The 25,414-nt window shown below is 46.8% G+C and overlaps 1 long non-coding RNA gene across 1 annotated transcript; it reads left to right on the forward strand.

Moving 5' to 3' along the window:
* Positions 1–552: 552 nt before the first annotated feature.
* LOC120937154 lies at positions 553–16,253 on the forward strand. Its single transcript, XR_005748680.1, has 3 exons — positions 553–627; positions 5,406–5,469; positions 16,103–16,253. It is a non-coding gene; the product is annotated as an uncharacterized LOC120937154 (long non-coding RNA).
* The last annotated feature ends 9,161 nt before the right edge of the window (positions 16,254–25,414 follow it).

The raw sequence follows: 25,414 nt of genomic DNA on the forward strand, positions 1-25,414 counted from the left end.
TGAGAAATATAAAATTCCAACAATCATAGAATGCTTGTTTTCAGACTAACTTTTTAATGCCAAATTAGCCAGGCAACAAGTCCATTAGTTCCTGTACTGTTCAATATGCCATAGCAAAGTGGAAGTGAAGCAAAAAATATCAATATGTTCCCAGTATGGAATTATCTAAGGTGGTTTTTATTTTATATATTTAAGCATAGGAAACCATAGCGCAGAGATATACAATTAGCGGACTTCCAGCTGCTGCAAAACTACAAGTCCCATCATGCCTTTTCCTCTGGGTGTCATGCTTGTGGCTGTGAGTCTTGTTATGCCTATGCAACTTGTAGTTCTGCAACAGTTGGCTGTCCACTAATTGCATATCCCTGCCATAGAGGCTTCTATTATGGGTTTCTCCTAGAAGTTTCAGTTGCTAGGCTGTCATACCAATGCTCTTTACCAGGACAAGTATGCAGAAAGACTTCTAGACTTTTATGATCTGTTTAAACTTTTTTTTTTAATCTCTACCTCAAATTGTATCTCTTGTAGACACGTTGCCATTAAAAATGTTATCTTTTCCATTATTGGAAGCCTTGACCACTTCAAGCATGATGGAATCCATTCTCTTGCCTGCAGCATTAGTGGATGGTGGGTATCAAGAAAACGCATTAGGATGATGGTCTAGCTTGACTTGCTAGATTTCACCAGACTTATGAGGTTTAAGTCTAACTCTTGGCTTGGCCACACACTGTGTGGACCCACAAATAAATCTAGCATGATAGTTCAGCTTGGTTTGCTAGGTTTTACCAGAGTTATGAGCTTTTATTCTAACTCTTGGCTTGGGTTAGCCACACATTGGTGTGGACCCACAAATGAATTTAGGATGATGGTCCAGCTTGGTTTGCTAGGTTTCAACAGAGTTATGAGCTTTAATTCTAACTCTTGGCTTGGCCACACACTGTGTGGACCCACAAATGAATTTAGGATGATGGCCTAGCTTGGTTTGCTAGGTTTCAACAGAGTTATGAGCTTTTAATCATAACTCTATCATAACCCTTAGATTTTGGGGTCTAAGAGCAAAGTTCTTGTTCTGTCGGAAGTCCCTGGGTAGAAATTTGCTCCTATGTTGTGGGTTGAGCTTTGTTGGGGCAGGGCAGGGCACTGCAACACTGCTACTTCAGACTCAGTTGGCCTCTTTAATCCACATTTTGCGCTTCCCTTGGAGGTTACTGGTTTCTAGGAGCTTTATTCTGCCATGTACAGGGATGGGTGGCAGAGCATTTATTTTACTCTGAAACCTCTTGGGAAAGTCTACAGAGAACCCCCGTTCTCTACAAGTAAAGGGTCTGCTGTTCTGAGACTGTTTCACCAGAGTTATGAACTTTTATTCTAACTCTTGGCTTGGGTTAGTCACACATTGTGTGGACCCACAAATGAATTTAGGATGATGGCCTAGCTTGGTTTGCTAGGTTTCACCAGAGTTATGAGCTTTAATTCTAACTCTTGGCCGCACACTGTGTGGACCCACAAATAAATCTAGGATGATAGTCCAGCATGGTTTGCTAGGTTTCACCAGAGTTATGAGCTTTTAATCATAACTCTCATAACCCTTAGATTTTGGGGTCCAAGAGCAAAGTTCTTGTTCTGTTGGAAGTCCCTGGGTAGAAATTTGCTCCTATGTTGTGGGTTGAGCTTTGTTGGGGCAGGGCAGGGCACTGCAACACTGCTACTTCAGACTCAGTTGGCCTCTTTAATCCACATTTTGCGCTTCCCTTGCAGGTTACCGGTTTCTAGGAGCTTTCTTCTGCCATGTACAGGGATGGGTGGCAGAGCATTTATTTTTCTCTGAAACCTGTTGGGAAAGTCTACAGAGAGCCCCCGCTCTCTGCAAGTAAAGGGTCTGCTGTTCTGAGACGGTCTTGCCGTTCCTATTATGAGCTGTGATTGGGAAACTGGGCTGGTTGATGGGCTTCTCTGTAGCGGAGGACTTGGAGACTGGGTCAGTCTCAGTCCTTGCTGGATTGGGGGGTGAGTGCCCAGTCCTTCAGGAAGGTCGGGACTAGGGTGGATTCAGTCTTTTTGCCCTCTGCTGAAGTGCGGCTTTGAAGTTGGACTAGGGGCTCAATCATGGCTCATGATGGGAATGGGAGGATTATCTTTGACTGCACATCCTTTCTTCCTGGGGATACAGAGTGTTGATTTGGAATGCTCCTTTGTGTTTCTTGGTTAGAGTATAAGGGCACCATACTAGAGTCAACAAATTCTTTGGACCAGGCCATCATTAATACTCCTATTCTTGGGTCAGACTTTTTGGTATTGCGTTAGACTTTTTCCCCTAAGGGCATAAGTATTCTAACATGTGCCATTCCCATTTAACACCAATAGGTTTAAATGGTTGGTTTTACTGTTAAGCTCCACTAATGCAGTTTAACAGATTGCACATTATTTTGTTCTCGGGGCACTTTAGCCCCATGTAGAGTATTTCCTTGTAGATCCATGAAGCCTATTCTAGTGGTGTTTCTACACAATGCCAGTGATTCCCCTTCACTGGTCATTTTATAGCCACCCAGGTGCAGTGAAGAATGCAAATATTTTTCTGGTTGCAGGCTTTGGTCCTAATGGCACAGCATTTTTTTTTATCTCAGTTAGACCATAAAGCAGGGATTTTTATTCATGCATTCTCAGCCAGGAAAGCATTTCATGGTTTTACCATGTCTGTCACATCCATGTGAACTGGGCCTTACAGTGGAGTTGATGTTATAACTTGTTTCAAAGGCCTTTATCCTTTTTGTGTTTTCAATGTTACCTCCATTTCATTATATTGTAGCTGGCGAGATGACCATCAAGGCTGAAGTATTTCAACACTGTGCAATTTGAGAGCAAACTGAGAGGTATGTATCAAATTCAGTCTATAAATGCTGTATCCTGTGGCACATTTAAGTGAAAATTGTTTGTTTGTCAAGCTTTTAAGCGGAGTTCCACCCAAAAATTGAACTTCTGCTTTAAGTGAACGTGACCCCCTTGACATGCCACATTTAAAAAACAGGGGAAACTGTCAACACTGGCCCGGAAGTGATGTTGCATGTCATTTCTGGGTCATCGGCAAGGAGGGGGAAGTGCACCTATGACAGCCTCAGGCCTGCAGATCAGCAAGCGGAGCCTGGGTTACTTGGGGTAGGTGCGTGGGGTATGGGGCATTTTGTGGCAGCTCAAGCATTGTGTGGGGGTGTGTTTTGTTGGCCTTGGCGACCTGATGCACCTGGGGTTTGTCGAGCCCTTAAACATGAGGAAAGTACAGAGGCCGCCATTGCTGAAGTCTGATTTTGAGAAGGTTTGTTCTGGCCATCTGATGCTTTTGCCACAACACATTGAGTGTCCTGAGAAATATAAAATTCCAACAATCACAGAATGCTTGTTTTCAGACTAATTTTTAAAGCCAAATTAGCCAGGCAACAAGTCCATTAGTTCCTTTACTGTTCAATATGCCATTGCAAAGTGGAAGTGAAGCAAAAAACATCTTCAATATGCTCCCAGTATGGAATTATCTAGGGTGGTTTTTATTTTATTTTTTTAAGCATTGGAAACCATGGAGCAGGGGTATGCAATTAGCGGACCTCCAGCTGTTGCAAAACTACAAGTCCCATCATGCCTCTGCCTCTGGGTGTCATGCTTGTGGCTGTGAGTCTTGCTATGCCTCATGGGACTTGCAGTTCTGCATCAGTTGGCAGTCCACTAATTGCATTTCCCTGCCATAGAGGCTTCTATTATGGGTTTCTCCTGGAAGTTTCAGTTACTTGACTGTCATACGGATACTCTTAACCAGGACAAGTATGCAGAAAGACTTCTAGACTTTCTTGATCTGGAACACATGAAGCCAGGTGTTGAGCATAACAGCAAGTCAATCATTTTGGGTCGGCAGTGAGTCTTTTTCATGATATGTTTAAACTTTGTATTTTTAACCTCCACCTCAAATTTTATCTCTTGTAGACAAGTTGCAATTGAAAATGTTATCTTTTCCATTATTAGAAGCCTTGACCACTTCAAGCAAGTTGAAGGCAGAACACACCAAGCATGATGGAATCCCTTCTCTTGTCCGGCAGCATTGTAGAAGTTGGGGACCAAGAAAACATATTAGGATGATAGTCCAGTTCGGTTTGCTAGGTTTCACCAGAGTTATGAGCTTTTATTCTAACTCTTGGCTTGGGTTGGCCACACATTGTGTGGACCCACAAATTAATTTAAGATGATAGGTTTCACCAGAGTTATGAGCTTTTATTCTGACGCTTGGGTTGGCCACCCATTGTGTGGACCCACAAATTAATTTACGATGATAGGTTTCACCAGAGTTATGAGCCTTTATTCTAACTCTTGGCATGGCCACACATTGTGTGGACCCAAAAATTAGTTTAAGATGATAGGTTTCAGCAGAGTTTTGAGCTTTTATCATGACTCATGGGCTTGGGTTTAACCTCCAGATTTGGTGGTGACCAAGTTCTGGGGTCTAGGAGTGAGATGTTATGGTTCAGTTGGAAGTGTCTAGTATGGATTGAGCCCTTGGGGGTGTGAGTGGGGTGGGCGAGCCTTCCATGTAATTCAGTGTCGACTGTGTTGCTTGCCCTGCCCTGTCATGCTGGAAAATGTGGTTGGCTCCTTCATTCACATCAGTCTTCAGCTTACCTTGAAGGTTACCGGTTTCTAGGAGCTCTTTCTCTGTGAAGAGATGCAGGCAGGGCTGTGGATTTTACTCTTTGATCATCCCTCTTGGGGGAAGTCTACGGAGAGCTGGGGCAATGCTCTCGCTCTCTGGAAGTAAAGGGTCGGCTGTTGCAAGACTGTCTGAAATTTCTATTGTGAGCTGTAGTTGGGCATCTGGACTGGTTGCTAGGCTGTTCTGTAGTAGTGGGTTTAGAGACTCGGTCAATCTCAGTCCTTGCTGGACTGGGGGAGAAGTGCCCACTCCTCCGAGAAGGCCGGGGCTAGATCTGATTCAGTCTCCTTGCTCACTTCTACGGTTCTTCCTGGCAGTTGGTCTAAAAGCTTAATTATGGCTTACAGTGGGAAAGGTAGATTTTCTTATAACTGTTCATTCTTTCTTCCTGGGAATACAGACTTTCTTTTGGAATGGTTTTTAGTTTTTCTTGGTTGGCGTATGAGGGCACCATATTACAGTCAACAAACTCTTTGGCCAGGCCAAAATCAATACTCTCTATTCTTGGGTCAGACTTTAGGTATTGGGTTAGAATCCTTCACTCCTTAGGGGGGAAAAGGGTCTTGATACTTGCCGCTCCCACAAAATGGCAATACTTCAACGCATTGGCTAACTTCACACAGTTTCACTTGTCAATATCTGTTCATTACAACGCCAAATTCCTCAGTTTTTCCGCTTATGTTTTCATGTGATCCCGAAGCTTATCTTTATATTGTAGCTGGCGAGATGACCATCAAGGCTGAAGTATGGCAACACTGTGCTGTTTGAGAGTAAACGGAGAGGTATGTATCAAATTAAGTCTATAAATGCTGTAATCTGTGGGACATTTTAAGTGAAACTTTTTTGTGTATCAAGCTTTTAAGCGGAGTTCCACACAAAATTGGAACTTCTGCTTTAAGTGACTGTGAGCCCCTTGACATGACAGATTTGGAAAACGGGGAAACTGTCAACAGGGGCCCGGAAGTGATGTCATGTTATTTCTGGGTCAGCAGCAGGGAGGAGGGGGAGAGCAGATGTGCACCTATGTCAGTCTCAAACCTGCAGATCAGCAAGCTGAGCCCAGGATTCTTGGGGTAGGTGTACGGGGTGTGGAGCATTTCGTGGCAGCTCAAGCAGTGTGTGGTGGTGTGTTTTGTTGGCCTTAGCGACCTAACGCCTGGGGTTTGTCAAGCCCTTAAACATGAGGAAAGTACAGAGGCCGCCATTGCTGAAGTCTGATTTTAAAAAGGTTTCTTCTGGCCATCTGGTGCTTTTGCCTCCTGAGAAATATAAAATTCCAACAATCACAGAAGGCTTGTTTTCAGACTAACTTTTTAAAGTCAAATTAGCCAGGCAACACGTCCATTAGTTCCTTTACTGTTCAATATGCCATAGCAAAGTGGAAGTGAAGCAAAAAACATCAATATGCTCCCAGTATGGCATTATGTAGGGTGTATTTCTTTATATTAAGAATAGGAAGCTATAGAGCAGGGATATGCAATTAGCAGACCTCCAGCTGTTGCAAAACTACAAGTCCCATCATGCCTCTGGGTGTCATGCTTGTGGCTGTGAGTCTTGCTATGCCTCATTGGACTTGTAGTTCTGCAACAGTTGGTGGTCCGACACTCAATCACAGAATGCTTGTTTTCAGACTAATTTTTTAAAGCCAAATTAGCCAGGCAACAAGTGCATTAGTTACTTTACTGTTTAGTATGCCATTGCAAAGTGGAAGTGAGGCAAAAAACATCTTCAATATGTTCCCAGTATGGAATTATCTAGGATGGTTTTTTTTTTTTAAACATTGGAAACCATGGAGCAGGGATATGCAATTAGCGGACCTCCAGCTGTTGCAAAACTACAATTTCCATCATGCCTCTACCTCTGGGTGTCATGCTTATGGCTGTGAGTCTTGCTATGCCTCATGGGACTTGTAGTTCTGCAACAGTTGGCGGTCCACTAATTGCATATCCCTGCCATAGAGGCTTCTATTATGGGTTTCTCCTGGAAGTTTCAGTTACTTGGCTGTCATACCGATACTCTTAACCAGGACAAGTATGCAGAAAGACTTCTAGACTTTCTTGATCTGGAAAACATGAAGCCAGGTGTGGAGCATAACAGAGCACATCAATCATTTTGGGTCGGCAGTGAGTCTTTTTCATGATCGGTTTAAACTTTGTATTTTCTCAAATCGCCTTTCAGGACAACCCTGGAGAGAGCGCAGCTCCGCCCAATTATTAGGAAACACACGTGATCCTTTAAGATCCCTCCTCTTCCACCATTGCCTCAGTTATTGTGTTTCCTCCGCCATGGTGGAAGCATCATAGGGAACCAGGGAGCTGTTCTCTCTCCAGGGCGGAGGGTTTAAGGCTTACCTTTTGTTTGTGCATTGGTGCGGTGACCATCCCGACCACCCTCTACGGGGAGGGGGCGTTCAGGAGTCCCCAGGCGCTCCGGCTCAGTGGAGCATTCGGCCTCCCAGGTGGTGGGGTCCTTGTGCCCAGGAACTGCGGTATGGCCTGGTGGCCGAGCGGTGGTCGGCGGTGTTCCGCGTTTTCAGTTCCGGGTCCCGACTGGTGAGTGCGTCATGCACGGTGACGCTGCTTCCTGGGGGGGCGTGGCGCAGTTGGTTCCCGACGCCTAGAACGCAACGTCTGTGGGGCAGGTCAGGTGACCGGTACTTCCGTTTCCGGCCCCCGATGATGACGCGGGAGGCCGGGAAAATTTAACAAAACAGAGTTTTCCAGCTACTATCGTTGCTGCGCTCTACAATGGAGGAGAGACAGACAGCACCAGCGGATACAGGCGCTGCAAGCACCAGTCAGGCCCAGGTAAGAGGGGTACAGCGGTGCCTTTATTCTTACTTTTTGTGGGTTTATTATTGTTGTTCCTCCCTGAGGGAGCCTGTGGTTACCAGACCAAGTTAATGCTCTTGGTCTGCGTAGCTGTAAGGGGTGGTGACACTTAGTTTCAGGCCCCTTTTATTTTCTGGTGGTGGCAGCACTGGGTGTTTAAAAAAAAAAAAAAAAAAGAGAGAGATGGTAATTTTTTCTCATCTCATTGCAGGAAAAATCTGCAGGCAAAACTAGGCACTTGGATGCACCCAGGAAATGCCCATCTTGCAAGAATCCTTTAAGGGATTCTTGGCAAAAACCAATGTGCAGGTCCTGCATTAAAAATCTGGTGGAAGAGGAAACTTTGCAACAGTATAAAGACCTTTTTTCCTCAGTTCAAGAACTGGCAAGCTCTTTAGGCTCAGTTAAGGATCTGATCGCACAAGGCTCCGCAAATCAGGGGGAGCTTCAGCAGCCACCACCTAGCCCGAAAGTCCCGGTTTCTAGACAAACAGATGGGGATTCGGCAGATGAAGGGACTAGTACTCTCCCCTCCCTCAGGGATTCAGATGAGGAGGAGCAAGAGAAAGAAGATGGTAGCAAAATCTCTAAATTTAAATTGTCCCTAGAAGATGTGGATGAGGTACTTAAGGCAATTTACACTACCCTGGATATCCAGGAAGAGAAAATTCAGTTATCCATACATGATAAAATGTATCAAGGATTGGATGAATCCAAACGCCAGGTTTTCCCGGTCCACAAGGTCCTTTCGGACACAATCAAAAAGGAATGGAAAGACCCTGAACGGGCTCCTTTTTTTTCCAAAACCCTTTAAAAGAAGGTTTCCATTTGAAGACAGTGACACAGAGGTGTGGAACAAAAAACCTAAAGTAGACGCCGCTTTCTCGCAAGTGTCTCGTCATACAGACCTGGCTTTTGAGGATATGGGGGTCCTAAAAGACCCGATGGATAAGAGAGCCGATTCCCTCCTAAAGAAGGCCTGGGATTCCACTTCTTTTTAGATTCAATACTTTTTTTATTGTTGTTTGCATACAAAGAGATACAAGAAATGTTACATCCTCGTGCATAGTAAAAAAAATACACAACCATACATTTATCCCCGTTTTCCCCCTATCTTGTCCTCTCCTCTTTCTTTGTACCATTTTCAATAAGTGAAAAATCTCTTTATTCTATACTGTCTTACCTCACCCCCCCCCCACCCTCCCATCACACCGTGAGCCAATTTTTAAAATGAATGTACTTTATTGGGTGAATCTTCCCCATACAGGAATGCCTGATAGAGGGTTAAGGTATGTATTGAATTTGAATGACAGCTGTCCACTTTTTATATAGAGCATCCTGTTTCGTCTAACCAAGGTTTCCACATCCTCACAAACTTTCTATAATTGCCCTGCCTAGTGAGTGTCACTCTCACTCCAAATCATTGTGTTAATGGTTTCGACCCAGGATTTAACAGCGGGTGGTATCTGGGCCTGCCACCTCAACGCAATTAACTTCCTTGCCTGGAAGAGGCATCTCAGTACCACTTCAAGGGAGATGGCTGGCACTCTATTTTCCTCTATGCTGCCTAGCAAGCATGTCTTAGACTCAGCTTCAAGCTTGGTTTTAAAAGTTGTATTTATTTTGGCAACCACCTCCTCCCAGTATCTAAATAGCTTAGGACATTTCCACAGCATGTGGATAAGATTACCTGTCGCTCTGCACCTTGGGCATTCATCAGTACTTCTCCACCCGAGATTAAACATTCTCCTGGGGGTATAGTATACTCTATGCAAGAGGAACAAGTGTGATACTTTCTGAGATGGGGAGATCGAGACCAATACCCCCCTCCTCAAGATCACACTCCACTGTTCCGTGGTCATTTGACCGAAGTCTTTCTCCCATCCTGTCCTGCTCTTAATAAGGCCTGCCCTACTTATGGTTTTAGCTCCTATTCTTGAGTACAACTCGGATATCGGGCCTTTAGTTGTTTTTGAAGAGGTTATCTTCAGGAGGGTGGGGGCTGGGGACCATACGATGGGTTGTAGCCCAAACTGAGCTTGGATGGCGTGTCGGATCTGGAGATATCTGTAAAATGTTTTGTTTGTTATGTTGAATTCCTGTCGCAAGTCTGCAAAGGATTTCATCTGTTCTCCCTTGTACAATTGGTTTAAACGGGTTATCCCTTGTCTCTCCCATTCTTTACATCTCTCAATGTCCTTTAATTCTTTTAAGTTTTGATTGCACCAGAGAGGGGTAAAAATTGTTATTCCCTTATAGCCCATCAATACTTGTGGTGTTTGCCACACTTTAAGGCTAAGTTTTATAGTTGGACATTTATGGACAAACGAACCAGCCTCAAGTGCCTCCACTATTGTCCTATGTGGTGCCCCTGTTAGCATCAATCTACCGGAATTCCCACCTCCCTCCCGTCCGCAGTTCGCAAGATGTTGTAACTGCGAGGCTAGAAAGTATGTTTTCGGGTGAGATATTGCCATTCCCCCCTCTTTCGCTGGTAACTGCATGGTCTCGAGACAAATCCTGGCTTGTCCCTTCTTCCAGATTCACTCTGAAGAGGGATTCTATCCTTTTGAACCATTTTTGATCTATCCAAACTGGGGAGTTCTGGAGGATATAAAGTAACTGGGGTAACCATATCATCTTTATTAGATTACATCGCCCCGCTATGGATAATGGTAGTCTACACCAGGCGTCTCTTTTGTTCCCATTTGGATAAAAGAGGGATTAAGTTATTTTGGACAAAGTTATTGATGTCCCTCATGATCCAAATCCCGAGATATTTCAACATAACTACTACTTTTAACTGAGGGATTCCAGGAGGTATCTGGGCGCCATGGGGATCAATTGGCAATAGTGCTGAGTTTTCCCAGTTAATGACCAACCCGGAGCATAGCCCAAACTCGCCCACTGTTTTGATCACATTTTTTAACAAGGTTTCAACGTCTCCCAGAAAGAAGAGGACATCGTCCGCAAACAGTGCAATCTTGTCCTCTATAGTCTGTCTGCGGAACCCCTGTCCATCTTTAGTATTTCTAATTTTGATAGCTAATGGTTCCATCGCCAGAGCAAACAAAAGGGGGGAAAGGGAACAGCCCTGACGCGTTCCTCTCTCTAGTTGAAAAATTTCTGAAAATTCATTGTTAATTTTAATTTTTGCTTTTGGTTGATTGTATAACAGCTCCACCCAACTCATAAACCTGGGGCCAAACACGAATTTCTCTAGGGCCCTCCATAGGTAGTCCCATTCCAGGCTGTCAAAAGCCTTGGCAGCATCCAGGGCTAAAACGGCTCTGGAGCCCACTCCCTCTGTTGGAATTTGCATATTCAGGAACACTCTCCTGATGTTGGTACTGGTTGACCTGTTGGGGATAAAGCCAGATTGGTCGGGATGTATAAGCGCATGGATATACCGGTTAAGACGAGTTGCTAACACTTTGGCCAAGATCTTGGCGTCAGTACATAGAAGCGAGATAGGACGATACGATGAAGCCTCAGTTGGATCCTTCCCCTCCTTATGTAAGACAATAATAGTGGCTTCTGTCATAGAGGTGGGAAGTGTTCCGTGAGTCAATGCCCAATTTAATGTCTTTAGGAGTTCTGGTAGCAGGGTATCCCCATATCTTTTATAGATCTCTAAGGGCATCCCATCTGGGCCTGGTGACTTTTTTTAATTGACATCCCCACCACTGCCTGTTTTAATTCTCCTAGGGTAATTGGCGCCTTCAGGTCGATATTATCTTCCTCCGAGAGGGTCGGGACGGACAATCCCTGGAAAAAAATTTCCGGTCCTTCAGTCCCCTCCCTTCTCTTGGAGCTATAAAGAGATACAAAAAATTCCCTAAAAGTATTTAATATCACGGTTTTATCTGAGGAAATTTCGCCGCTTAATAACTTAACTGCTGTAACAGTGGAGGGGGGGGGATTGGTTCTAATAATCAGAGATGGTAGACGCCCCACTCGCTCTCCCTCTCCAAACTGGTTCTGTTTCTGGAATATTCGTTTTCCCTCGGTTCTTTTTAATGTAGTCATTTTGTATATTTGTTGTTTTTCTAACCACTCTTTTAAACTGTGAGAGGATGGGGCTTCTATATATCTCTTCTCTGCCTGTAGCAACTGATTCCTTATCTCACTCTCTCCCTCCCTGTTCTTCCTCTTAATCCCTGCTATCTTTTGGATCAGGAGGCCTCGGAGGTAGGCTTTTAGGGAGTCCCATACCACCCCCACAGGTGCAGTTCCCTCATTTATCTGTAAGAATTCTTTAAGAGCCGACGTCACCATACTGTGTTCACTCATTAGTTCGAGCCAGTGAGGGCTAATTTTCCATTCTCTTGGGTACCATTTACCCCTAGTTTTTATTTTCAGCTCGATCGGTGAGTGATCAGAGACTCCTCTTGGGCCATATTCTATATTTGTTACTAATGTTGCTGCCTCCTCATTGCCCAACGCCATGTCTATTCTGGATAAAGTGTGGTGAGTCTTCGAGAAACAGGAGTATTGACGTTCCTGTGGATGGCGCGTACGCCACATATCACATAACCCCACTTCATCCAAAAGTAGCGCTAAGCGGTCCTCTCTATTTTGTTTTGGGTCTATTTCCTGGCGGGAACCTATCCTGGATCCTATCTATCGGTATTCCTGGTTTGTCCAATGTAAACTCAATCAATTTATGTAAAACTTCAAATTTAAATGGGGGGGGGGGGGAATATACACGTTGGCTATCACAAATAGCTTATTTTCAATTAAGCAAAGTAAAAATATAAACCTTCCCCCCTGATCATCTATCCTGCTCTCTCTACAGGAGAATACCAATCCTTTCCCCACCAGTATACTCACACCCCTGGAATAGGATGAGTGATACGAGTGATATGTGGCCTGGAATTTTGGGCCACTCAACTTTGTAGCTGTGCTTGTAGTTAAGTGTGTCTCCTGTAGACAGAGCAGGCCGGCATCTCCCCCCCCCCCCACCAACATATCCAAGATAGTTGCTCTCTTGATTGGGTCACTCATTCCACGCACGTTTAGGGATTTTATACAGAACGTCTTATCTACCATATATTATAGTTGGTTTTAGTAGCCCTTGACCTTTGCCCAATTAGTATCTTGGTGAAAAAAAGAAAAAGGGGTCCTGATAGCAAAAAGAAGGCCCAAAAACTGGACTGAACAGCATTCAAAAATTGTATATATTGAAAAAAAAGGGGCACAGAAAAACACGTACATCCAGGCATAAGATACTACTATAAAAAAAAAAAAAAAACCCAGGGCACTGCTTTTAACATAAGCGAAAGTGTAATACGACTCTCCTGTCACTAAGGAAGCAGTAAAAAGAAGGGGAGAGAAAAAAAAGGAAACCACAAGAAGTGTTTATCCACTTTGCCATACCTCAAAAAAGCAAAATAATGAAAACGATCTGAAAAGGGGAATTGCAATTTTAAGTAGTGTCATCAAACGCTTAATAGTGGTGTGTAACCCAACCCTTCCTCCCCCCCCCCCCCGGCCCTCCCCAATCCCTCCCTCCCATCCCCTCCCCCACTACAACACCCTCCCTCCCTTGGCCCTCCTGGGCCCTCCCCTAGGGGCTCCACCTGTGGCCTCCACACTACACACCATTGTTGGGACCTCCCAACTACCATACCTCCCTATACAAACCACAACCATACTACCCTCCGTCCCCCCACCCCCCTGCCCCACCCCCTCCCTCTAACATCATTCCAGTGCCTCTTACTTTCTCCCTTCTCCTCCCATTTTGTGAAGTTTTAGTGCTATTTAATTATGTTTGAGGAGGGATTCCCTGTGTTTTAACTAGCCTATTTTCAGCTATTTACCATATTACTATTCATGTGCATATTTAAAAGGGCATTAAGTGACCAGAAAGAAAGAGAAAAAAAAAAAGTCCAATTTCCTCTCTTTCTCCCCTTCACCTCTTCTCTATGGGTCATAGGTCTTTCTCATTGTCCTCAAGCCACTTCGCAGTACTTGTCGGAGAGTCAAAGAAAAAAGTTCCCCCCAATGCAGAGACTCGCAGGCAGGCTGGATAAAGCAAAGCATAAGGAAGTCCATGTTTTTTTTAAGAGTTTTCTTAATTGGAATAAATTCAGCTCTGCGCCTCTGCAGATCGGGGGAAAAGTCCTGATACAGCGAGATTTTGGCCCCATTATATAAAATCTCCCCTTTTTTCTCTAGCCTTCCGCAACAGAGTCACTTTGTCATTATAGTTAAATATTTTGACAAGGAGTGGTCTAGGGCGCTCACTTGGCAGACGTGGTTTAAAAGGGACCCGATGGGCACGTTCAATGCCAAAAAAGGGTGAAAAAGATGTGGCCCCAAAAGTCTCTCTAAACCAGTCCTCGAGAAATACAATGGGGTTGGCTCCCTCACTCCGCTCCGGTATGCCAATAATTCTAACGTTATTCCTGCGGTTTCGGTTTTCCAGGTCATCGATCTTCGCGCCCTGCATGTCCATTTGTTTCTTTAACCCTGAGATTTCTTGTTTAAGCGGCAATAGGTCATCCTCGACTGTACTTAGTCTTTCCTCTAAGATAGAGGTTCTTTCTATGGTCTTGCTTAACCTGTCCCCGATTGAACATAAGTCCTCCTTGATACCTTTCAGTTGGGTCTCTAGGCCTGTTATTGAGTCCTTGCAGGAGTTGATGGCATGTAGGAGATCTCTCAAAGTGGGTTCCCCCTCACTTACTGTTGTGCCCCCTCCATGGTTACTGTGGGTAAACTGGCTGGTTTTATTACAGTGTTCGTTGCAGCGATTGCCATGTACTCTTTTCCTCCCCCAGCCCCTTTGGTACTCAGTTTTCATAGGGGGTACTGCTGCTGGTTTTGTTGTGATTGTGCCCCTGCTTCTCAGGAATGGGGCCAGCCACAGATGGAACTGTTCGCCAACCAACAGAATGCGAAAGTGCAGAAATTTTTCTCCCTCCACAGAGAGGACCAAGCAGTGGCCATAGACGCTCTGGCCCAGCAGTGGCACTACCAGCTGTGCTACGCCTTCCCCCCTTTGACATTAATACCACTAGTCCTAAGAAAGTTCAGGGAAGAAAAATCCAGTCTTAATCACTCCCTACTGGCCAAAAAGACTGTGGTTTGCATCACTTCAGAATTTAGCCACAAAACCACCGTGGAAACTACCACTCAGGGAAAGACCTGCTGTCCCAGGGTCCTGTGAACCATCCGGAAGTGGAATGCTTACAGTTGAGGGCCTGGTTTCTGAAGAAGACCTTTTAAGGGCAAAGGGACTCTCTGATAAGGTGATAAAAACTCTACTAGACAGCAGGAAAGGGGTGACCAGAGCAATTTACCTCAAGGTTTGGAGAAAGCGTCATTTCCGTGGTGGAATTTCTTCATGCAGGAATGGAGAAAGGGTTTGCAATTAGCACCCTAAAAACGCAAGTGGCAGCTCTTTCGGTTTATTTAGAAAGAACTTTATCTAAGGAACATTTAATTTCAAGATTTTTCAAGGCACTGGGTCGAAGTAGGCCGATAGCCTTTAAAACCTTTCCCAGTTGGGATTTATCAATTGTGTTACAGGGTCTCACGGGGGCCCCGTTTGAACCCATAGGGGATATTTCTTTGAAAAATTTAGTACTAAAAACAATTTTTTGGTGGCCATCACGACCGCAAGAAGGGTCAGCGAAATCCAAGCTTTGGCAGTTACAGAGCCTTTTTTAAGAATTTTTCCGGACAGAATAATTCTTCGAACAGATCCAGTTTTTCTTCCTAAGGTCTCATCAACCTTTCACAGGTCTCAGGAAATAATCCTTCCTACTTTTTCTTCAGCTCCCTCTAATGCAGGGGAAGAAACCTTTCATACTCTCGACGTAAGAAGATGTGTACTTCAATACCTCTCTGTCACCAAGAAATTCAGGAAGTCAAACGCCTTGTTCATAATCTCAGGGTCACGAAAAGGAGAGCAGGCTTCCAAAAGCATGTTAGGGAGATGGCTTAAACAAGCCATTGTAGAGAGTTATCAAGCCAAAGGAGAGGTGCCTCCTATGGGAATTATGGCCCATTCAACAAGATCTACGGCAGTTTCCTGGGCCGAAAGAGCCGGTGCCACGCCTGATCAAATCTACAAGGCAGCTACATGGTCCAGCTATTCGACCTTTCTGCGGCACTACAGGCTAGACTTATTGTCCGCTGCGGAGCAAGCCTTCGGCAGGAAGGTACTGCAAGCAGTGGTCTCACCCTAGGGTAAGTTACTCGGTTATCCTCTCCAGGGTTGTCCTGAAAGGCGATTTGAGAAAGTCCTAGTTAGACTTACCGGTGACGGTATTTCTAAGAGCCTTTCAGGACAACCGCTATTTTCCCTCCCTAGGTATTTGAATAAAAGTATGTTTTAAATGTCTATCATGGTTTGTTGTGGTTCTTTTGTGCTTTGTTTTCCAGTTGTCGGAGACCACAATAACTGAGGCCATGGTGGAAGAGGAGGAGGGATCTTAAAGGATCACGTGTGTTTCCTAAGAATTGGGCGGAGCTGCGCTCTCTCCAGGGTTGTCCTGAAAGGCTCTTAGAAATACCGTCACCGGTAAGTCTAACTAGGCCTTTTAACCTCCACCTCAAATTTTATCTCTTGTAGACAAGTTGCAATTGAAAATGTTATCTTTTCCATTATTAGAAGCCTTGACTACTTCAAGCAAGTTGAAGGCAGAACACACCAAGCATGATGGAATCCCCTCTCTTGTCCGGCAGCATTAGTGGAAGGTGGGTACCAAGAAAACATATTAGGATGATAGTCCAGTTCAGTTTGCTAGGTTTCACCAGAGTTATGAGCTTTTATTCTAACTCTTGGCTTGGGTTTGCCACACATTGTGTGGACCCACAAAATAATTTAAGATGATAGTCCAGCTTAGGTGGATAGGTTTCACCAGAGTTATGAGCTTCTATTCTAACTCTTGGGTTGGCTGGCCACACATTGTGTGGACCCAAAAATGTGTTTAAGATGATAGGTTTCACCAGAGTTATGAGCTTTCATTCTAACTCTTGGCTTGGGTTAGCCACACATTGTGTGGACCCACAAATTAATTTAACATGATAGGTTTCACCAGAGTTTTGAGCTTTTTATCATAACTCATGGGCTTGGGTTTAACCACCAGATTTGGTGGTGACCAAGTTCTGGGGTCTAGGAGTGAGATGTTATGGTTCGGTTGGAAGTGTCTAGTATGGATTGAGCCCCTGGAGGTGTGAGTGGGGTGGGCGAGCCTTCCATGTAATTCAGTGTCGACAGTGTTGCTTGCACTGCCCTGTCATGCTGGAAAATGTGGTTGGCTCCTTCATTCACATCAGTCTTCAGCTTACCTTGAAGGTTACCGGTTTCTAGGAGCTCTTTCTCTGTGAAGAGTGCAGACAGGGCTGTGGATTTCACTCTTTGATCTTTCTTGGGGAAGTCTACGGAGAGCTTGGGCAATGCTCTCGCTCTCTGGAAGTAAAGGGTCGGCTGTTGCAAGACTGTCTGAAATTTCTATTGTGAGCTGTAGTTGGGCATCTGGACTGGTTGCTAGGCTGTTCTGTAGTAGTGGGTTTAGAGACTGGGTCAATCTCAGTCCTTACTGGACTGGGGGAGAAGTGCCCACTCCTCCGAGAAGGCTGGGGCTAGATCTGATTCAGTCTCCTTGCTCACTTCTACGGTTCTTCGTGGCAGTTGGTCTAGAAGCTTAATTATGGCTTACAGTGGGAAAGGTAGATTTTCTTATAACTGTTCATTCTTTCTTCCTGGGAATACAGACTTTCTTTTGGAATGGTTTTTAGTTTTTCTTGGTTGGCGTATGAGGGCACCATATTACAGTCAAAATCCAGGCCAAAATCAATACTCTCTATTCTTGGGTCAGACTTTAGGTATTGGGTCAGAATTCTTCTCTCCTTAGGGGGGGGGGGGGGGGGGGGAAGGGTCTTGATACTTGCCGCTCCCACAAAATGGCAATACTTCAATGCATTGGCTAACTTCACTTGTCAATATCTGTTAGTTATGACAACGCCAAATTCCTCAGTTTTGCCGCTTATGTTTTCATGTAATCCCAAAGCTTATCTTTATATTGTAGCTGGCGAGATGACCATCAAGGCTGAAGTATGGCAACACTGTGCTGTTTGAGAGTAAACGGAGAGATGTGTATCAAATTTAGTCTATAAATGCTGTATCCTGTGGCACATTTAAGTGAAACTTTTGTTTGTCAAGCTTTTAAGCGGAGTTCCACCCAAAAATTGAACTTCTGCTTTAAGTGGACGTGACCCCCTTGACATGCCACAATTAAACTGGGGAAACTGTCAACACTGGCCCGGAAGTGATGTCGCATGTCATTTCTGGGTCATCAGCTAGGAGGGGGAAGTGCACCTATGCCAGTCTCAGGCCTGCAGATCAGCAAGCGGAGCCTGGGTTACTTGGGGTAGGTGCGTGGGGTGTGGGGCATTTTGTGGCAGCTCAAGCATTGTGTGGGGGTGTGTTTTGTTGGTCTTGGTGACCTATTGCCTGGGGTTTGTCGAGCCCTAAACATGAGGAATGTACAGAGGCCGCCATTGCTGAAGTCTGATTTTGAGAAGGTTTGTTCTGGCCACATCTGGTGCTTTTGCCACAACACATTGAGTGTGTCTAAGGCAGGGGTCTCAAACTGGCGGCCCTCCAGATGTTGCAAAACTACAAGTCCCATGAGGCATTGCAAGGCTGACAGTTACAAGCATGACTCCCACAGGCAAAGGCATGATGGGACTTGTAGTTTTGCAACAGCTGGAGGGCCGCCAGTTTGAGACCCCTGGTCTAAGGTGTTTGTCACGAGTGAACATGTGCTCTAAGGAGCTCCACTGGAGGGATCCATGCTGGATTTAAAAAGCCTCCATAAAATCCGGATCCGTCCAAGGTGCTTCATAGCCAAAGTGGACGGTACCTGTGCCTCGGGAACAAAGAACGTGGTTTTGTCTATAATCCTTCTCTCTGAGAGCTGGACCCTGGGTTCCAGAACATTTGTCTATACCAAAGATCAAATGTTTTCCTGTTGCCAGGGTGCTATATAGGTCCAGGGGAGAGGTGACCTGCTATGGACCCCAGTCCCTGAAGGTCTGAGACGAAGCCCACGGTGAATGGCGAAGGATGGGCCTGTTGCTTTGCAGTACACTGCAGCGTGGAAAGGTAAGCAGAGGTACCTACGGGACTTGGTCCGTTGGTAGGCCTTCCATGTAAGGGACTATGGGTCTCGCCTATTTTTTATGCTTCCATGCATGGGCAACTTAACCACTATGGGCCAGATCCACAAAATCGGGCGTATATTTAGGCGGGTGTAGCGCATCTCGTATGCGCTACGCCGCCGCAAATCATAGTGGCTCGTAGGGTATCCACAAAAAACTTGCGTAACGGCGTAACGTAAATCTGCTGGCATAAGCCCGCCTAATTCAAAGTAGGCTTGGAGTGGGAGTGTTGTATGTTAATCTAGTATGACCCCACATAATTGACGCTCTTTACGAACGGCGCATGCGCTGTCCGTGGACATATCCCAGTGTGCATGCGCGAAATCACGTCGCAAATAGTCAATGCTTTTGACGTGAACGTAACTTACGCAAAGCCCTATTCGCGAACGATTTACGTAAACGACGGAAAATGCGACGCTGTCCCGACGTCCATACTTAACATTGCGTACGCCTCATAGAGCCAGGGGTAACGTTAAGCCGAAAAAAGCCTTACGTAAACGACGCTAAAAAATTGCGCCGGGCGGACGTACGTTTGAGAATCGGTATATCTAGGGTTTCCCTGCTCTCTGTAGCGGCTGGGTGTCCTGTGGTCCTGCCTGGCAGTACTGTGGCCTCTATGGATGCTGTGATGGCAGTCTCTGGGGCATTGTGGTCAGGATGGAAGTGGTGGGGGAACATGGGGGGTTACAAAGCGTCCCCCCTCTGCCTTCTTCTGGGGTTTTTTTTCTGACAAGGAATCGGGCCTTGCTGAGGCATCCGGCTCTGGTTCCGTTTTTGTCAGATGCTGCAGGCAAAAAGCCCACACGGACAGTGAGGATGACCCTGTTTCAGGGTCAGCGCATGATTGTGCTTTTGTTGGGGCTCTTGACACTGCGGTGCGGGTTACTCAAGCACTTGAGGATTCGGCGGAGGTATCAGAGGTGTCGGTCCTTTTTGGGTTCAGCAAGCCGCCCCGCAAAAAAGGTGTCTTTCCTTGTGTTCCATATCTGGACTGTTATGCAAGGAATGGGATCGGTCGCAGGAAGTGTTTGCAGTACCAAAAAATTATTTGCGGTCTGTTACCCTTTTAAAGGGGGATTTCCTATAACAGTGGATCTCCTCCGTCAGTGGACCCCCCTGTGTCCGGACGTTACCTGTGGAAGGGGCTTCCGCTTTTAAGGACCCCGCAGATAGGAGAGCTGTGGCCCGCTTCATATTCACAGTGGTGGGGCCGGTGGTGAGACCGGTTTTGGCCAGGTCTCTGGTGTCGCAGACACCTACCGAACGGGCTAAGTACCTGGTGCGGGAGCTGGAGGCGCAGAATGCTTCTGAGACCTGCGTGGACCTGACCGACCAGTTGGTACAAGGTCAAAATGTTGTCTGTGTGTCGGCCCTGGATGTGCTACCCTTGCTTTCCAGGGCCTCTGCCTACACGGTGATACTGCCCCGCCTCGTATGGCTAAAGGTTGGTCTGCGGGACCAGTCCTCTTCGAAGTCCCTGGTGGACTTACCCTGTGAGGGTGAACGTTTTTTTGGGGTGTCCCTGGATGACATCATAAAAGATGCCACGGGTGGTAAGAGCACTCTGCTCCCACAATCTGGGAAGGGTAAGGTGCCCCGCCGTAGGCAAGGGCCCTCATTTACCAACCCCAAGCGGTTTTGTTTTCGCCCGCCAAGTGCGGCAGGAAAACGTTTTCAGGGTGCTAAGACGTCCACTGAAGGGCAAAGACGCCCCTGCTACCGCAAGCCCAACAAGCCTGCGGACAGGCCTGCTTACGCATGAAGGTTTGCCCCGCCCACAACTCGGGTGGGGGCCGGCTCCGCAAGTTCACGGCTCGGTGGAGGTCTCTTCTTTCCGACCGTTGGATCTGCAAAGTAGTTTCCTCGGGGTACGAGATAGTTTCTCTCTTGTCCACCAAACAGATTTTTTCCCTCCAACCTCCGGCTTCTTCCGGATCGCCTGAAGGACCTGTCAGGAGCTGTCCAGGATTTGCTGGACAGGGGGCTGGTTGTGCCGGTCCCCTCAACGGAACGGTTTCAGGTTTTTTTTACTCCAATCTGTAAGTCCCCAAGGTGGACGGGGGCCATCCGGTTCTGGACCTCAAGACCCTTAATTGCTTTGTCAAAGTGCAAAAAATTCAGAATGGAGTTGATACGCTCAGTAACAGCAGCGCTCCATCTGAGGGGTTTCTTGGCATCCCTGGATATCAAGGACGCGTTCCTACATATCCCCATTTGCGCATAACACCAGAGGTTTCTGCGCTTTGCGGTCGGGGAGGACCAGTTTTTATTGTGACCCTCCCGTTCGGCCTAGCTTCGGCACCACAGGTTTTTTCACTGAGGTGCTCGCCCCGATTCTAGCCCTGCTGCGGCAGTGTGGGATCGCTATCATGGGATACCTGGAACTTCTTCTGAGAGCTTCCTCAAGCTTGGAATTGGTAGACGATGTGTCTATCACCTGTCAGACCCTCCGAGAATTCGGTTGACTGCTGAATAGCCAGAAGTCGGTACTGGTACCGTCTCAGCGGCTGGAAGGTCTGGAGTTGGTCCTGGATTCCTCAGAAGCGAGAGTTTTTCCTCCCAGCAGAAAAACTGCAGACTCTGCGGTGCTGCGGTTGGCGACCCAATATGGCAGTCGCTTCTGCATATCAGTGCTGGGTCTGATGGATGGCTCACATCTCTGGTACTACGGACCGATAATGTGTTCCTGCCGTGTCACCGGACAGTGATCACGACGGCTGCCAGTCAGCCCTGGGGCGTGGACTCAGGTGGAGTCCCGCCTTCCAATCAATGTGCTGGAGTTCCGAGCGATCAATTTGTGTCTCTGCACGTGGTCTCTGGGTCTGCAGGGCCGACCGATCAGAATCCAGTCTGACAACACCACGGCGGTGGCATACGTCATTCATCAGAGAGGCACACGAAGCTCGGCTGCAGTGCTGGAAGTAGCGCACATCCTTCGGTGGGCCAAAAGGTCCGTTCCGGCTCTATCGGCCGTGTACATTACGGGTGTTCAGAATTGGCAAGCCGACTACCTAAGTCACCAAACACTGGACCCAGGAGAATGGTCAGTTCACCCGGAGGTGTTATGGAGTCTGTGCCAAAAGTGGGGCACTCCAGACGTGGACCTTCTAGCGTCCCGTCTCAACTGGAAGGTGCCACGGTTCGTGGCCGGGTCAAAGGTCCCATGGGCGGACGCGTCGGACGCTCCTTGGGGTCACTATCGACTGATTTACGCCTTCCCTCCTCTGAAGCTTCTTCCTCGCCTGCTGCGCAGAGTGGAAGCCGAAGGGATTCCAACAATCCTGATCGCCCCAGACTTTCCGCGCCGCTCCTGGTACGCGGACCTGGTGCATCTGGTGACAGACGCCCCCCGACGTCTACCTCTGAGAAAAGATCTTCTGTCGCAGGGTCCGATCTTCCACCCTGCTTTACAGTCGCTGGCTTTAATGGCGTGGCTGTTGAGAGCCAGGTACTGAAGGACCGAGGCCTGTCAGGCTCGGTGGTCTCTACCATGCTCCTTGCACGGTAGTCTACCTCACGTAGGATTTACCATCATACGTGGAAGGCCTACATCTCTATGTGTGAGGAGATGAAGTGGCACCCTCGTTCATACGTGGTGCCTAGGATTCTGCTGTTTTTTACAGCGGGGAGTGGATCAGGCTCTCGCCTTGAGTACGGTTAAGAGTCACATTTCGGCTCTGGCCGTTTACTTTCAGCGACCCTTGGCGGCGCACACCTCCTTGGTGCGTATGTTTGTACAGGGGATCCGGCATGTGGCTCCTCCGGTGTGCCATCCACTACCCCCATGGGACTTGAATTTAGTCCTTTCGGTGCTTCAGGATGCTCCCTTTGAGGACATACGGAAGAACCCTTTGTTGACTCTGTCACAAAAGGTGTTTTTTTCTGGTAGAAATTACCTCGATCAGACGAGTATCTGAACTGGCGGCCTTGTTTTGCAAGGCTCCCTATTTGGTCATCCATAAGGATAAGGTGGTGCTTCACCGGCCCCCCCATTGTGAATTGGTGGGAGCATGCTTTCACCCTCCCCCTTATTGTGAATTGGTGGGAGCATGCTTTCACCCTCCCCTTATTGTGAATTGGTGGGAGCATGCTTTCACCCTCCCCTATTGTGAATTGGTGGGAGCATGCTTTCACCCTCCCCCTATTGTGTATTGGTGGGAGCATGCTTTCACCCTCCCCCTATTGTGAATTGGTGGGAGCATGCTTTCACCCTCCCCCTACTGTGAATTGGTGGGAGCATGCTTTCACCCTCCCCCTACTGTGAATTGGTGGGAGCATGCTTTCACCCTCCCCCTACTGTGAATTGGTGAGTGAGTGACTTGTATAGCGCAACAAATGCGAACTTAATCGCCTCAAGGCGCTTGACATCCAGAGTCGTACCGGTCCTTCAGAAGAGGTGGGTCTTTAGTTTTTTCCTAAAGGCCCGATGGTTTTCCTCCAAGCGGATGGTAGTGGGTAGAGCATTCCAGAGCCGAGGTCCTTGGACCGAAAATCTGCGTTCTCCCTTCGATTTGTAGCGGGATTTAGGAATTTGGAGAAGGTTTTGATTGGTTGACTGGAGCATGCGCTTGGTGACGTAGGGTTTTATTTTCTCGCTTAAGTATTGGAGAGCGTTCCCCTGTATACATTTGTGGGTGAGGCAGAGTGTCTTGAATGTCACCCTGTCCTGTACGGGCAGCCAGTGGAGGGACCTCAAGACCGGGGAGACTGATTCCCACGGCTTTTTACCAGTTACCAGTCTGGCTGCCGTGTTCTGGACGACTTGTAGACGTGACATCTGGTATTTCGGTAGTCCTAAATAGAGGGAATTTGCGTAGTCGAGTCGGGAGTTGATGATAGTTCCAACCACTACAGCTCTGTCCTCTTCCGGGATGAAGGGGATGAGTCTACGTAGCATGCAGAGCAGATGATGAGAACCGCTGACAACTGATCCTATTTGTGCATCCATCGTCATGTCTGAGTCAAAGATGACTCCGAGACTTTTGACTTTGTTGCTTGACGCGATGGTTTGTCCGAGGATGGTGGGTGGTGTCCATGTGGTCCTAGAAATGGATTTCCTATTTGCGTGAAGGGTGAGTAGTTCTGTTTTGGATCCGTTGAGTTTGAGGGAGCTTTCAGTCATCCAATTGTCGATCAGTGTGAGGCATTTTCCAAGTTCATGAAATTGTTCTTTTTTGTTGGTGATTCGAAGGTAAAGCTGTGTGTCGTCAGCATAGGAGTGGTAGCGCAGGTCCTGTTTGCTGATGATTTTGAGGAGCGGGCGGATGTAGATGTTAAAGAGTACGGGTGAGAGGGGCGATCCTTGCGGGACTCCGCATGTAACGGTCCGTGTTTCTGATGTAAAACCTCCAAGTTTCACGGTCTGAGTGCGATTTCCTAGGAAAGATGCGAACCACGGTAGGGCCGCGTCAGAGACTCCTGCTACTTCATTGAGTCGTGTGAGCAATATGTTGTGGTCTACCGTGTCGAAGGCTGCGCTAAGGTCCAGCAGCACTAGGAGACAGGATTCTCCATCATCTGCTGCTTCGAGGGCGTCATCCCATATCTTGAGAAGAGCCGTTTCTGTGCCGTGGCCTGGGCAAAAACCTGATTGTAGAGGATCTAGGAGTTTGTGATCGTCCGGGTGTGGCTGAAGCTGTTGTACTACTGCTTTATCCATGATCTTGGAGATCGTGTTGAGGCTTGTTACCGGTCTGCGCTGGTTTGGGTCTTTCGGGTCGAGGTTGGGTTTCTTTAAGAGGGGTTTTATTATGCCTTGCTTGAGGTTGTTCGGGACTATCCCTTCCCTGAATGATTGGTTTATGATGTGCGTTATGGTGGGTGCCAAGATGTCCGTGCATTCTTTCAAAAGTTTTGTAGGAATGATGTCATTCGGTGATGTGTTGTCTCGGAGGCTTCCGATGATGTTTTTTGTGGTGACGATTGTAATTGGGACCAGCTCAAAAATCGTCGAGCGTGGATTATTTATGTTGATTTCTTCTTCTTGTTGTATCTGAATGTGGTTGGTGTGTTTTTTCTGTTGAACTGTTGCCCGAATCGTTTCGATTTTGTCGATGAAAAAGTCAGATAGCTCATTGCAGAATTCCTGTGTTTCACTTGCAGGGGGCTCCAAGCAGGAGGGGGGGTTCATAGTCTTAGTGACTAGTTTAAAAAGTTCCCGTGGACGGTTTAGGGCTTTGGAGATGGTGTGTGCGAAATGGTCTTTTTTAGCTTTAAAAATCGCTTTGTGGTAGTTCTTGGTGAGGGTTTTGTACTTTGAGGTTTTCTTTTGATGGGTTCCTCCTCCAGGCTCCTTCAGCTCTTCTGCGATCCTGTTTCAGTAGAGTGAGAGTGTCGTTATTGTGAATTGGTGGGAGCATGCTTTCACCCTCCCCCTGTTGTGAATTGGTGGAAGCATGCTTTCACCCTCCCCCTATTATGAATTGTTGGGTGCATGCTTTCACCCCCCCCCCATTGTGAATTGGTGGAAAGCATGGTTCCCCCCTCTATTGTGAACATGATTTGGATTGCATGGGTGGATCCAATTCTGTTGCTTATCAAAAAAGGGTCCTGTGTGACTTTGATCTGAATGGGATATGACTTTGAGCCATACTATCAGTAAGGCTGAAATCGCATCGCACAGACATCACATTTGATTTGCAGTGCAAATCGCATTCAATCTTGCAGAGTGCACTAATGTTAACCGGCACTAACTGTACCTTTTGACAAACCCTTATTC

Source organism: Rana temporaria, chromosome 4 (genome assembly GCF_905171775.1).
Source record: "Rana temporaria chromosome 4, aRanTem1.1, whole genome shotgun sequence".
Lineage (NCBI taxonomy): Eukaryota > Metazoa > Chordata > Amphibia > Anura > Ranidae > Rana > Rana temporaria.